Genomic DNA, 15,336 nt, shown 5'->3' with positions numbered 1-15,336 from the left:
GCAGATAATTATAAACTTTGCAATTACACTAATAAATATGAAATTTCTGAGGTGACTGGAAACTTGGAAAGAGTTCAGGCATTAGCCGTCTACACCCTGCTGTTGTTGTTCAGTCACTCAGTCATGTCCGACTCTTTGTGACCCCCCTGGACTGCAGCATGCCGGGCTTGCCTGTCTTTCACCACCTCCCAGAGCTTGTGCAAACTCATGTCCATTGAATTGGTGATGCCACTCAACCATCACGTCCTCTGTCATCCCCTTCTTCTCCTGCCTTCAGCCTTTCCCAGAATCAGAGTCTTTTCTAATGAGCCGGCTCTTCTCATCAGGTGGCCAAAGTATTGGAACTTCAGATTCAACATCAGTCCTTCCAATGAACGTTCAAGATTGATTTCCTTTTTGGTTATTATGAAAGTTATCTCAAACTGGTAGTAACACTTATTATGTTTTTAAAAGTCAACATGGTATGAATGGAGATTATTAAAAATGAAAACATACTGTGATGGAATAAAATAGTATATCAAGATACACTGAATACAAGCATATAAAATTCATCCATATCTCCTAAGCTATAGGCTTTGTGAAAGCAAGATGGTTATATATTCTGCTCTGTACTACGTCCTCAGCACCTAATATAATGACATAGGCTTAATTAATATTCAGTACATACTTATTGAACTAATAAATCAATGGGAAAACTTTGTGTAATATTTAGGATAGTAACAATAGACTCCAACTGATGCTTGTTTTTTATTCATATAACAATACTGAGCAGTCAAACAGCCTCCTCTGCATAGTCACTCAGGGACCCAGACTAATGTAGGCTCTGTCACCTTCATCTTGTAGCTGCGATTAATAGCTTTGATTAATTCCTAGGAGGTTGTCTCCATTCCAACCAGCCAGAGGAGGAAACCTCATGGAGGTTTGCCTCGTGAAGGAGTGCCTCATGAAGTTTACAGGTAAATCTTGAAATCAGTGCATGTCACATCTACTCACATTCCAGTGGCTAGAACTCAACCCCAGGGTCACAACCTACATAAAGGAAACCAGGACCTATAGTCCAGCTGTGTGCCTGGAAAGAAGAGGTGATCATGAATTTTGGAAATAGTCTCTGTCATGTGTGACATCCTACACCTTTGAGGAGGTTGGAGCCAGACTCCATCTTGCCTTCTTCAAGCAAAATATCATGGCCTACATTAAAAAGTAGGTGTTTATTTACCTTCTGCTGTATAAGCAAAAATAGGTAACGAAAACTCATGCAAAAAAAGGATTGAGGCTATTATCCATATCAATTCCTGGTGCTTCCATTTACTCTCCCTTCAAAACTAAGGCCTTGGTGTCTTCACCAATACTTCCCTCTTTCTCATTCCAACATTCTAACATATGCTCTGTCACCCAATGTGTCTTTTTCCACCTCAGCAATTAAACTTAAAATCAACCTCTTCTAACTCTATTGTTTATTCCTTCTTGTGGGAACAAATCATTAACTTTAAGAGATGCAATGGTTTGTGAAATGCTCTTCTTGCCACTAGTGACTCTTTCGTGCAATTGATTAAACATCTTTCTTCCATTAAATTTATATTACTGAAAGCAAAACCATCAGGTCCCATCCCAAGTTAATAAAGAAAAACAAACAAAACATGTTCTATCATGGGGGCCCACTGATATTTTCAAAAGAATAAAATTTCAAAATGAGATAATTGTCCAGGTAAAGCTTTCTCTTGGGGGTATAAGACTATATCAAAATTCAGAGCAAGAATATGGACTTTTTTCCTAGAACCTGAATGCATGTCTCCCTGTGATTCTCAAGAAATTATCATCACTATCATCATCATCATCCATCAGTTTTAACCCACCCTCCCCCACATATATCCCAGTATTCTCTTTGTTTACTTTGTCTCAGGAATTCAGCCACCAGACAACCCAATCTTACAAGATTATCTTATTTCTCAAGTTCATTGAGTGTTCCAAAACTTCCTGCTGGAGCTGTATGTGCTTCATCTTTGGCCCTTTTAGCTCATTTAGTCACTACTTAAAATCACAAATGAGTCTTGCTGAGATTTCTCTAAGCCAGACAAGGTCAAGATGCCACAGAGCTCAAGAATAATGTTGCTGCATCATAGTGGTGTGTGTCCTTGGTGAGCAATAATAATTCTAAATGCTGACATTCAGCTCTGACTCAAAGACAAGGGCTCTGATCCTGGGATAGGAGTGAGTGAGACATGGGGGCTTATTTTTCATAAACATTCTCTACTCTTTATACATCTGATGAGTTGTTCGTTGTGTGTTCATAATATCTGAATGTCTCATTTCTGCTTTTACTTCCCACTTGATTCCTTTATCCCTTCCCAGTCCATGAGGCCATTGGAATTTCTGAAACCCAAGAATTTCTTAGTCTATAAATTATAATTTTAAAACTTTTTAGTGAAACACAGATGATTTTATTTAAGGAAGTTCCTTTGAGGGTATTAAACCACCTAAAGTTTTACTTCTTTTCTGTACATGGTGAAACATTCATTGATTGTTTGCACATTGTGTTTTTAAACTTATCCTCTTCAGCATCAATACTGTAACTTACTTTTACAAATGAGGAAACTAAAGCTAGAAAGTCTCATTCTTAAGGCCACACAGCTAAGTGATAAGTAAACAAATGAGTATGGAATCCAAACCCAGTTCTATAGAACTAAAAGCCTTGGCATCCTTGCTGGAGATGGTGAGGAGAAAAGAGAACTTTCCCACACTGTTGTAGAAATGTAAATTGGTGTAGTCACTATGGAAAACAGTATGGGTATTCCTTAAAAAATTAAAAATAGAGCTACCATATAATCCAGAATCCCACTCCTGTACATATATCTGAAAAAGACAAAAACTAATTTGAAAAGATATATGCACCCAAATCTTCATAGCAGCAGTTTTTTCTACAAAAGCCAAGACATGGAAACAACTGAAATGCCCATCAACAGGTGAGTGGTATAAGAAGATGTGGTACATATATAGAGTGGAATATAACTCAGACATAAAAAATGAGATATTGTCATTTGCAGCAATGGACATAGAGAATATTACACTAAGCGAAGTCAGACATAGAAAGACAAATACTATATGTATTACTTATGTGTGGAATCTGAAAAATGATAAAAATTGAGACTATATCTAAAATAGAAACACACAGACATAGAAAGTGAACTTATGGTTACCAAAAGGGAAATGGAGAGTGGGAAGGGATAAATTAGGAGAATGAGATTAACAGATTCTGCTGCTAAGTCCCTTCAGTCATGTCCGACTCTGTGCGACCCCATAGACGGCAGCCCACCAGGCTCCCCTGTCCCTGGGATTCTCCAGGCAAGAACACTGGAGTGGGTTGCCATTTCCTTCTCCAATGCGTGAAAGTGAAAAGTGAAAGTGAAGTCGCTCAGTCGTGTCCGACTCAGCGACCCCATGGACTGCAGGCTCCTCCATCCATGGGATTTTCTAGGCAAGAGTACTGGAGTAGGGTGCCATTGCCTTCTCCAGATTAACAGATACAAACTATTATACATTAAATAGATAAACAATAAGGATTTACTGTATAATTCAAAGATTACTGAATCATTTGCTGTACACCTGAAATGAACAATATTGTAAATTATTCCAGCATCAGGATCTGCTGCCTAAACAAAATTAAAAACAGAGGAATTCACATGGTCCATTCATCAAAAAGCTACAAACAATATCTTCTGGAGAGGGTGTGGAGAAAGAGCAACCCTTGTAGATTGTTGGTGGAAATGTAAATTGGTGCAGCTGCTATAGAGGATAGTATAGAGGTTCCTCAAAAAACTAAAAAGAGAGCTGCCATGCAACCTAGCAATCCCATTCTTGGCTTATATCCAGAGAAAATCATAATATGAAAAGATATATGCCTCTCAGTGTTCATTGTAGCACTGTTTACAATAGCCAAGGCATAGAAGCAACCTAAGTGCCCATCAACAGAGGAGTGGATAAGGAAGATACGGTACATATATACAATGGAATATCGTGTGCATGTGTGCTAAGTTGCTTCAGTTTTGTCTCACCCTGTCTCACCCATGGACTGTAGCCTACTAGGTTCCTCTGTCCATGGGATGCTCCAGGCAAGAATAGTGGAGTGGGTTGCTATGTCCTTCTCCAACAATGGACTATTACTCATCTATAAAAAAGGACACAATAATTGCAGCCACATGGACAAACCTAGGCATTGTCATATTTCCACTTAGTGAAGTAAGTCATACAGAGGAAGACAAATATCATACCAATTATATGTGGAATCTATAAAGAAGGGTTCAGATGAACTTACCCACAAAATAGGAAGAGAGTTTCAGGTGCAGAAAACAAACTTATGATTACCAAGGGTAAGTGCTGTTGTTTAGTCGCTAAGTCATGTCCATCTCTTTGTGACCCCATGAACTACAACCCACCAGGCTCCCCTGTCCATGGGATTTCCCAGGCAAGAATAATGGAATGGGTTGTCATTTCCTTCTCCAAGAGGTAACTTGGAGAGGGATAAACTGGGAGATTGGGATTGACATGCACACACTATTACATGTAAAATAGATGACCAATAAGGACCAACTGTATAGTGCATGGAACTCTACTCAGTGCTCTGTAATGGCCTACATGGGAAAAGAACCTAAAAAAGAGTGGGTATAACTGATCACTTTTCTGCATACCTAAAACTAGCACAAAATTGTAAATCAACTGTACTCCAACAAAATAGCTTTTAAAAATTAAAAAAATTTTTAAAGCTTTGCATTCTGAAAGGGCTCATACTATTTTCAGCTCAGTTCAGTTCAGTTGCTCAGTCATGTCCAACTCTTTGGGATCCCATGAATCGCAGCACGCCAGGCCTCCATGTCCATCACCAACTCCCAGAGTCCATGCAAACCCATGTCCATCGAGTTGGTGATGCCATCCAGCCATCTCATCCTCTGTCATCCTGTCATCCCCTTCTCCTCCTGTCCCCAATCCCTCCCAGCATCAGGGTCTTTTCCAATGAGTCAACTCTTCGCATGAGGTGGCCAAAGTATTGGCGTTTCAGCTTTAGCATCAGTCCTTCCAATGAACACCCAGGACTGGTCTCCTTTAGGATGGACTGGTTGGATCTCCTTGCAGTCCAAAGGACCATTAAGAGTCTTCTCCAACACCACAGTTCAAAAGCATCAATTCTTCGGTGCTCAGCTTTCTTCACAGTCCAACTTTCACATCCATACATGACCACAGGAAAAACCATAGCCTTGACTAGGTGGACCTTTGTTGGCAAAGTAATGTCTCTGCTTTCGAATATGCTATCTAGGTTGGTCATAGCTTTCCTTCCAAGGTGTAAGCATCTTTTAATTTCATGGCTGCAATCACCATCTGCAGTGATTTTGGAGCCCAAAAAATAAAGTCTGACACTGCCATTTTGATGCCAGGGACATTTGGATAGAGCTCATAGGCTGAGGAACAGCACTTCACTTAGGCATAGGGTAGAGAATACATTCGGAGAAGGCAATGGCACCCCACTCCAGTACTCTTGCCTGGAAAATCCCATGGATGGGGGAGCCTGGTGGGCTGCAGTCCATGGGGTCGTGAAGAGTCGGAGACAACTGAGTGACTTCACTTGCACTTTTCACTTTCATGCATTGGAGAAGGAAATGGCAACCCACTCCAGTGTTCTTGCCTGGAGAATCCCAGGGATGGGGGAGCCTGGTGGGCTGCCGTCTATGGGGTCGCACAGAGTCGGACACGACTGAAGCGATGCAGCAGCAGGAGCAGCAGCCGAGAATACATTGGGGATTTCTTATGAGAACATTACTAAGCAATAAAAAGCTGTATTTTGATAATTTGATATGCCCTTTTAACATGGCCCCATCAAAATGTTCTGCATTATTCTGCTAACCCAGTACCATCCAAATCAGAGGGCACACACAATACTAGAGCTGCAAGGCCCCATTTGGAAATGATTTACTTCAGCCCCTTCCTGCTACTGCTGAGAAGAGTAGGAAAGGGGTTGGCCAAAGGTCGCTAGTGCAGTTGGTAAAAGAGCAGGGCAAGAGCGGGTTCCCTGACATGCACCGTCTAACATCTCACACACAAAGCTTGCCCAGCTTGGCCCATACTGACCTCTGCCTTCTGAACCGGGTCACCACCACCTGAAGCACATTCTAGGGCTCATGTTCCACAGGGCCCTTTTCCTTGTTTATGTAAGCGTTGACGTTTATAGTCTTACAATGGCATAAAATTTAGCCACACTTAATTACCTTTATTATTGAATAAATGAATAAAATTAAGTTGGGGACATGGTTGAAAAGAGTGAAAATAAAGCAAACAAAAAATGGAAAAGTGGAAAGCAAAAATATCCTTAAAAGTTCAGTTAAAAATAGTAAATTTAACTGAATAGTAAATGAAAAGTATTGAGGGTAATGACTTCAAAACATTAAAAAATACTAAGAAGATTGGGTGTTCAGTCACTCGGTCATGTCCAACTCTTTGCAGCCCCATGGATTGTGGTCCTCCAGGCTCCTCTCTCCAGTGCATTTTTTGGGCAAGAATACTAGAGCAGGTTGCCATTTCCTTCTCCACAGGATCGTCTCAACCCAGGGATCCAAACCACGTCTCCTGCATCTCCTGCATTCTGTCACCCGGGGAAGCCCAAGAAGATTAAAGAATGTGAAATTATTTTTGTGAAGGGGACAAACTAATAGCGAATGCAATAGGAAGCTAAAGGAATTTTAAAAATATAGAAAACAGATAATTCCTGAGCTGAAAATCCTGGACTACAAACAAACTTGGCCCACATGCTTTAGGGATACAGCTGAAGGGAACAGAAAAGACTCCTCTTGTTTCTATACACCAGGAATTCTGGAAGCTTCTGAAAATCCAGTGCTAATCCTGGCCACACCTGACTCTGGAAGTCAGTTCTATGCAGCTAAATACCCAGGGATCCCTCAGGTTCATACTGTTCCCCAATCAGTTCAGGAGGGCTTCCAGGTGGTGCTAGTGGTAAAGAACCTGCCTGCCAATGCAGGAGACATAAGAGATGAGGGTTCAGTCCCAGGAAGATCTCCTGGAGGAGGGCATGGCAACCCACTCCAGTATTCTTGCCTGGAGAATCCCATGGACAGAAGAGCCTGGTGGGGCTACAGTCCATGGGGTCACAAAGAGTTGGGCACAACTGAAAATCCATTTAGGAATCTTTGGTCTGTTCTAACACATGACTGTTATCATAGATTTGAATTAAGGAACTACTCTGGAGTCTGTCTAGGTTCTAATTACTTATGCCTTACCCTTGTCCTGTCCCGACTGTTTGCTGAATAAATGGTCATAATAGGAGTGCCTTGCTCACTGAAGTGGGTGATTGTGAACACCAAATGAGATCACTTCAGCAAATGCTTAGTACAGTACCTGTTACACAGACAATTCCTGATGATCTAGCTGTTTAGCTGTTTAGATTGAATGAATGAGACAATTCCCTATAGACATGGACCCTATGTTTTGTTCACTGATCACAGTTTTAGGTACATTGGGGGAGTTCATATATTTATTTAATAAATTAATACACTGATCTTTTCATTATTTCTCATTTCCTTTCACTTCTTTGTCTCATTAAAAAAAAAAAAGGAATTGTTCAGCAATCACTATAGGACAGACAATGTAGGAGTGAAAAATAAATAATATAACCAAAGATTTTAAGCAGGAGTGTGACTTGGTCATGTGTGTCTTAGGTCATTCTGATGGCAACATGCAGAGCAGGTAAGAAGGCAGAAAACTTGGGTTCGTGTGAGTAAATAACAAAGATGATCTTGAACAAAAGAATGATCATGGACTGAAAGAGAGAAGAAAGAAACAAACTATGAGCTTATGAGGTTTCCACTGGTATCTTAGTGATGGATTAAATATGGGGAATGAGAGAGTAGGACTTTCCTTTCTCAATTACCCTACAACTCACTTGCTATACGATTGACATATTTTGTAAAATTGCCTCCGTTTTTACTTAGTTTTTGATTTTACCTCAGCATCCTATTGATATATTCTTCCTTGGCATCAGCTTTATACTTCATTTTTTAGCAGGTAATAAATTGTTTTATTAAATTAAATGGAGTAGAATGGTAAGCTAACCAGCTCTGTATGCACAGAGGTCTTTTTGTTTTGTGATTTTAAAAGGTGAATAGCATCTACTCTCTCAAAAACAATAGAAAAACAAAGAAGGAAAGACAGAACAGAAGGAAGAATAGCAAAAGGAAGAGAATTAACTTTACCCTCTAAAACAGGCTTTACTCCGTAAGCTGCTGGAGACATGTCTATTTCCCTTTAAGAAGAAGCCACTTGGATTAAAAAACCAAATACAGATTTGACTGTTGTATTTGTTATTTAGCAATTACAGTCAGTTAACAAAAAGAGCATTTGCAAATACAGAAAGTTAAGGTAAACTCTCCCCCTCAGCCATAATGAAAAAAGTAAATATACATGAAAAATGGAAAGTATATTAAGAATCTACAAAATTGTTTAAATTTTAAACTTGTCTTTACTTAAATAATTAATTTTCTGCTGACCTTAAGCACTTGTTGAAAATTTGCCCAAAATATTACCCGTTGATCCATGCACATTGTATATTAATAAAGTTGCTTCATATTAAGTAGTTCCAAGCCTACATTCAACATACCGGGACTGTGGTCTTCCGCTGTGCTGCTTCTATTTTCCCAAAGTTGGGAGCTTCAAGGAAGAGGTTGTGTTTGATGTAGAAAGAAAGATCTATATTCCACTTAAAGGTGTATAAATCTGTATCTCATGACTAAATTCTTGAAACGTGTGCATAAACAGTCTCTCAAATTTGAATAGTCAATTGAAAACCTTTTTTGAAGTTGAGAATTACAAACAATATTTTAATTGACTTTTATAACAAACATTAATTTGAATTTCATTACAGTGTAAGAAATTGTATATTGATTTTTTAAATCCTTGTTGTGAATTGTAGTAAAATAGTGAACATGGGGATCAAATTCAGTACCTGTAAACCCATTGTAACAAAGGCGAAGAGATGTTATCTTCTATATGCTGACAGCAAGTAACACTTTGCTAAACTATGAAAAACAAGGGCAGACATTTTCACTCAAACAAAAAAATAGAGTTTGTCACTGAGAGAGATTTTCACTAGAGGAACTCCTAAAATGTGAAGAAGAAATTTCAACCAGAAAACAAAAGTGAAATACGAGGAAGAATATTAAGCAGTAGCATCAGTCAAAACACAAAAATGTCTAGACAGATATTGACTGTATAAAATCATAAATATGACAGTACCTAATTTGGTGGTATGAAAATAATAAGACAGAGGAGAATTACTGGAATTATAATTTTTAAGTTCTTTGTATTTTTCTGGCAGAAAGGTAAAGAATGTTAGTTAAGGGTAATTTTTAAGGAAATAAAATGTGTAAATTCAAAATCTATAGAACAAAACAATTAATTAAAAAAAGCTCATCAATCCAAATGAAATTGGAAGGGAGTAAAAATAAACAAAGCTGGATTGGATATAAGCAAAAATAACATGAAAGAGGTGAATTCATGTATCTCGGTAATCACAGTCAATGTAAATGAAATAAATCTTTGTTGAAAAAGCAAAGAATGCTAATTTGGAATTAAAAAATCAGCTACATTATGTTAATAAGAAACATGTTTAAAATACAAGGACAAAAAAATAAATAAATAAAATACAAGGACATAGGTTGAAAGCACAAGAGAGTGAGTTACACCAAAGAGTCAAAGGAAGAACCTGACTATCAGTTCAGCTTAGTTCAGTCGTTCAGTGGTGTCCGACTCTTTGCAACCCCATGAATTGCAGCACGCCAGGCCTCCTTGTCTATCACCAGCTCCTGGAGTTCACCCAAACTCATGTGCATCGAGTCAGTGATGCAATCCAGCCATCTCATCCTCTGTTGTCCCCTTCTCCTCCTGCCCTCAATCCCTCCCAGAATCAGGGTCTTTTCCAATGAGTCAACGCTTCACATGAGGTAGCCAAAGTACTGGAGTTTCAGCTTCAACATCAATCCTTCCAATGAACACCCAGGACTGGTCTCCTTTAGGATGGACTGGTTGGATCTCCTTGCAGTCCAAGGGACTCTCAAGAGTCTTCTCCAACACCACAGTTCAAAAGCATCAATTCTTCGGTGCTCAGCTTTCTTCACAGTCCAATTCTCACATCCATACATGACCACAGGAAAAACCTTGACTAGACAGACCTTTGTTGGCAAAGTACTATCTCTGCCTTTTAATATGGTATCTAGGTTGGTCATAACTTTCCTTTCAAGGAGTAAGTGTCTTTTAATTTCATGGCTGCAATCACCATGGTGCAATCACCATCTGCAGTGATTTTGGAGCCAAAAAAAATAAAGTCTGACACTATTTCCACTGTTTCTCCATCTATTTCTCATGAAGTGATGGGACCAGATGCCATGATCTTAGATTGCTGAATGTTGAGCTTTAAGCCAACGTTTTCACTCTCCTCTTCATTAGCTTCAGAAAAAAATAGATTCTAAAGGGAAAATAACTACAAGAGATGAAGAAAAGTTATGACCTAATGACAAGTAGAATAATTTGCTAGGAAGACACAGTAATTATAGACATATAAACATATTTAACAACATAGCCTCAAGATGTGTAAAAAACAAGTAGGTTATGAAGTTTGATTGCCTAGAAAATGCATTGATGTGTATATGTCATTTACATGGGCCTTATCAATCATTTTTTCTCATCAGAAACTTTTATTTCAATAGCAGTTGGTATTAAGGCAATAACATCCTTACTAAATAGATCTTAAATACAGAATAAGTTCAAAAATTATTCACATATCAATTAAAGCAATCAGCCTCAGGCAGCCAGACAAGAACTACAACAAAGCAGCTCTCTGACACAGCCTTGTTCCCAGCTTCTGTCTCCTGACTTTCTTGCCCACAGATGAGACTCTTGCAGGTTCAGCCCCACCCCACTTGAAGTCTGATCAATTCAGACTTCAGGCAGAAATTGGTGAACCTCTCTGGCTGACCAGAACCTATTATCTCAGCATTGTTATTCTTGCTAGTAGCAAATGTGGCTTTTGTATTCGTCTTTAACTCAACCTCTTACCTTTCTTTTACCAGCTTTGCTCCCAAGGCCTTAATACTGGTCTGTGAATCACACTTTCACTATCAACTGCTAAGCAACCCCTAACCCCTCTCTTGTATGCTCCACCTATCAGGTGAGGCTGCTATAATTACTTCAGCTTTACCACTGCCTGATCAATCACTGAACAGTTACAATCACATCCCTTAGGAAAATGCTTTTTGGGACAGACTGAGCTATCTCTCTCGGCACTGCAGGTGGGTCAGATTCCCTGGCCTCTGCCCTGTTCCTGTGGATGAGTGTCTCCTGTTAGGTGTCTGCCGGGTACCTGGAGTGTACCTGCTGATTCCTGGGCTGCTAGCTGCAACACTAATCCTTTATCCCGGTTTCCAGATCTTCGATGATGCTGTGACTTATAACTTTCCCTCCCTTATATCTATTACCTATCTGCCACTTGGTGGAAAGTCATTTATATCCCTTTAATTCCTAACGCTTAGAGAATGTTTACCCCACACCAACATTGACATTGATGCCACTGGAGATAACAAGATGAACAAAACTTTTCCTTTGCCAAAACTCTAGAATAGGAGGGACATAAGTCTAGGACACAGAGAAAAATAGAGTGACCATAAATTTAGACACATGCTATAATAAAAGAATTTTTGACACTTAAAAAGCAATAATGTATTAATGAGACTGCTTCAGTTGCAAGCAACCCATAAAACTCTACATAATTTAAGCAGAGAGGGGAATTTATTGGCAGAGATTGGCCAGCTCGGAGTCAGAGAAAGAAATTTGGAAATAGTATGAACTTGGGACATTTACAGCAACATTACTGGATTGCAGGGGAGGCAGGTGGTGGTGGGCAGTGCTCACATAATCACTGGCACCTATATCCCGGTCTTTGATCAAAAAGGACTTTCATGACTCAGTCACACATCTACTCCACTGAGAGAGCCCCTATCAGTTCAGTTCAGCTCAGTCACTTAACCATGTCCGACTCTTCGTGACCATGTGGACTGCAGCATGTGAGCCTTCCCTGTCTTTCACCAGCTCCCAGAGCCTGCTCAAACTCTAGAGCTGGCTTCTGCCCTGTTAGGCCTATAGAACCCCTCTGCTGTCACAGTGTTTTTGATCCATATTTAGATCATTTTGTATTGTTTTTACTCTTAGTTATATGTTGTTTAATTTGTAAGGAATTCTGCTATTGAAATAAGGCAAGTTGAAGGAAAACATAAAAATGATAATAATTCTGCAAATTTGCCTCAAGACATTCGCACTAGAGCCACAGATAGCATTCAAAGTTCTCATTCCACACATCAGGATGTTTTCTGTAGTTTTGCAATGTGTAAAATGTAGGCATGATCACATACAGCTCGACTTTTCTCTATGGAGAATAAAGTCTATATGGAGCTGCAGTGCACTTTTCATGGATCAGTGCTTGCAAATCAAGGCCATAAAGCTTTCTTTATATATATATATATATTTATATATTTATATATACATATATATGAATGCTGGGAGGGATTGGGGGCAAGAGGAGAAGGGGACGACAGAGGATGAGATGGCTGGATGGCATCACTGACTCGATGGATGTGAGTCTGAGTGAACTCCGGGAGTTGGTGATGGACAGGGAGGCCTGGCATACTGCAATTCATAGGATCACAAAGAGTCGGACATAACTGAGCGACTGATCTGATCTGATCTGATCTGATATATATATATATATTTCTCAAACTTATGTAGGTCCGACTCCAAAGCCCATGAGAAATATTGTCTGTATCAGTGTGCTAGGAAACCTCAAGTTTCAGAACAAATAGCAGCACATGATTAAACATCACAAATGAGAACACCCTACGTCCACCTCGTTAAGATAACAGAAGTCCATCTTTTCTACCCTTCTGGGGCCTAGTCAAACTCAAGCTGGAGCTCCTAGAATTTTCAAAGGTCTCCCATCTTGTTCTTTCTCTAGTAAATTTAGGCACACTGGGCACTGATCTCTTCCACTCCTGGAAACAGAAGGGAAGACTCACCTGCCAAGGCAACTTGTGGACTAGGAAACATGTGTTGAGAACATACCAGGTCCTAATTGCTGGGTTTCCAGGGCCCCTGTGTTAGTCGATAACCAAATCCCTGTGCGTTTCTGAAGCAATTTCCCTACTTGGTCATTTCCACTGTGAGTTGTGGTATGCTTCATCTGCATTCTCATCCTTGCCTTCTCACGCCTTCCCTGTGAAACTCCTCTACTCTCACTCAACATTAACTCAAACAAACGCAAAATTCACAGTATACAGCTTTGCCACTTTGGGAAGAGAAATGGAAGAAGGAGGAAGAAAGAAGAGGAGAAGAAGAAGAAGAAAAAGGAGCAGAAGGAAGGAAGCAAAAGAAGGATGCACACAACCTCTTTGAGCTTCATTTTGCTAATCTGTTACATGAGGGTATGGAGCAAAGTCAATTCCTTTTTTATGAAGGCTAAAATTTATGAAGAAACCTATGGATCCTTTTTTTTTTAAGGGGCATGTACACACAGTATACTTCGCCACCACTCTGAGGAGTTCACGGATTTTAGGCTAGATCTCTATGATTCCTTCTAACTCTGTGGGAGCAATTCCACTATAAACTGAAGTCAAGCTTCTTTTATTGCTATCAAATCCTGGTTCAAGTTCAAGAGGGTGATGGAAAAATAATGAAGTTGATAACTGTTTGCCTAGAAACGTGCAGGTGAGAATCTAAATGATGTCAAATGGTACTAAGAATATCATGGTTATTCCAAGTTTTTTTTTAAATTTTATTTATTTAATTCGTGGGAAATCGCTTTACAATTTTGTGTTGGTTTCTGCTGTACAACAAGGTGAATAAGTCATAATTATATATATACTGCAGGTAAACCTTAACTCCTCAAATGCCAACACTGCAGTGTAGAAGTCTGGCAACATATTAAGCTACTGCAGCAGTGTTTGGCCCAAGATTCTTCTTTCCCATCCCACTCCCTACTCCCCCCACCCTTACACCAAACTCTCAAAGAAACTGCTGGGAGGTTCTTTGTTCTAAATGAAAAGGCTAAATGGCGAGATGAAATGGGCAATGAAATTTTCCGGGTCTTTTTCCTATTCTATTTTCTATTCTATTCTTTTATAGTCTGAATGATAATCACAGAGGAAGTTCCCTTGGCAGTGCTGTGTTTCCATGGTGATAGGAGAGGTCAGGATTAACAAACCGGGGTGCTGGGAACCTTCTGCTGCAGGGTGGATGTGAGGGAAGGGCTGGCAGTCAGAGTGTCACCAGGGGACCCATTTTCACGGCCTCCTCCTTTGAATGTCCACAGAGCCTGACTTGTGCCTTTCTGAATGGACAAACTAGGGATGTCTTGAAAATAATAATAGCTCCATCACTTCCCCCCTATGCAGAAATGTGCTGTGCCCTTCCTCTCAAAGGCCAGGAACTGATGCTTCTCACTAACAACAATCCACAGATTGTTGGAATATGTATGTGCTCTTTGTATTGGCAAGAGCAGCTCAGAGATGCCAAGTTTTAGAATCCAAATGTACTTTAGGAAAGCAATTTGATCTTTGGGAACAAGAGATTCTAAATAAGTTTGGACCATGTCAAGGAAGGTTAAAAGATGAATTCATTAAAAGGAAAGTAGAAAGCATACAGTCTAAATTAAATATCAGAAGACCAAATAATTCCCCTTAGAACATAACTCCATTAGTTTGCCTGAAACCAAATGACTTGATTTTACTCTTTTTGGGTTCCCCTCAATATCCAAGTTTTAATGTCATAACATTTGTACAGCTTTTTTGTATCAGAACTAAAGAAGAATGATGGAATCAAGGTGAGCTATAAGAATATTAAAGTAATTGCCTCAAAATCTGTGATGTGAGAGGAGACAAATAACGAAAGATGTGAGTGTTCTTAGAACCCTAGATATGGGATGAAATACCCTTTAGTACATTACAGAGTTGTGGTAGAAACAGTTCTTCTCATTTAAGTAGTACTAAAAGACCTTAGAAGTTCTTCTATCAAAAGGACTTAAGCATTTCTTACTTGCTTTGTCTCCCATGACCATCTAAATGCTAATAACTCTCAAAATCGGAATCAGACTTCTAGATCCATATATCCAATTACCTACAAGATCTTCTGTTTGAATGTCCATCAGACACACTTAACGGGAATAGAGCTGAACTCTTTGTCTTCACCCCTTCATCTGCTGCTCCTCTCTATCTCTGTGTGCTCTCTTAATAAATAGCCCAG

This window comes from Bos mutus, chromosome 15 (assembly GCF_027580195.1).
Source record: "Bos mutus isolate GX-2022 chromosome 15, NWIPB_WYAK_1.1, whole genome shotgun sequence".
Classification (NCBI taxonomy): Eukaryota; Metazoa; Chordata; class Mammalia; order Artiodactyla; family Bovidae; genus Bos; species Bos mutus.
This window is presented reverse-complemented; position numbering follows the sequence as displayed.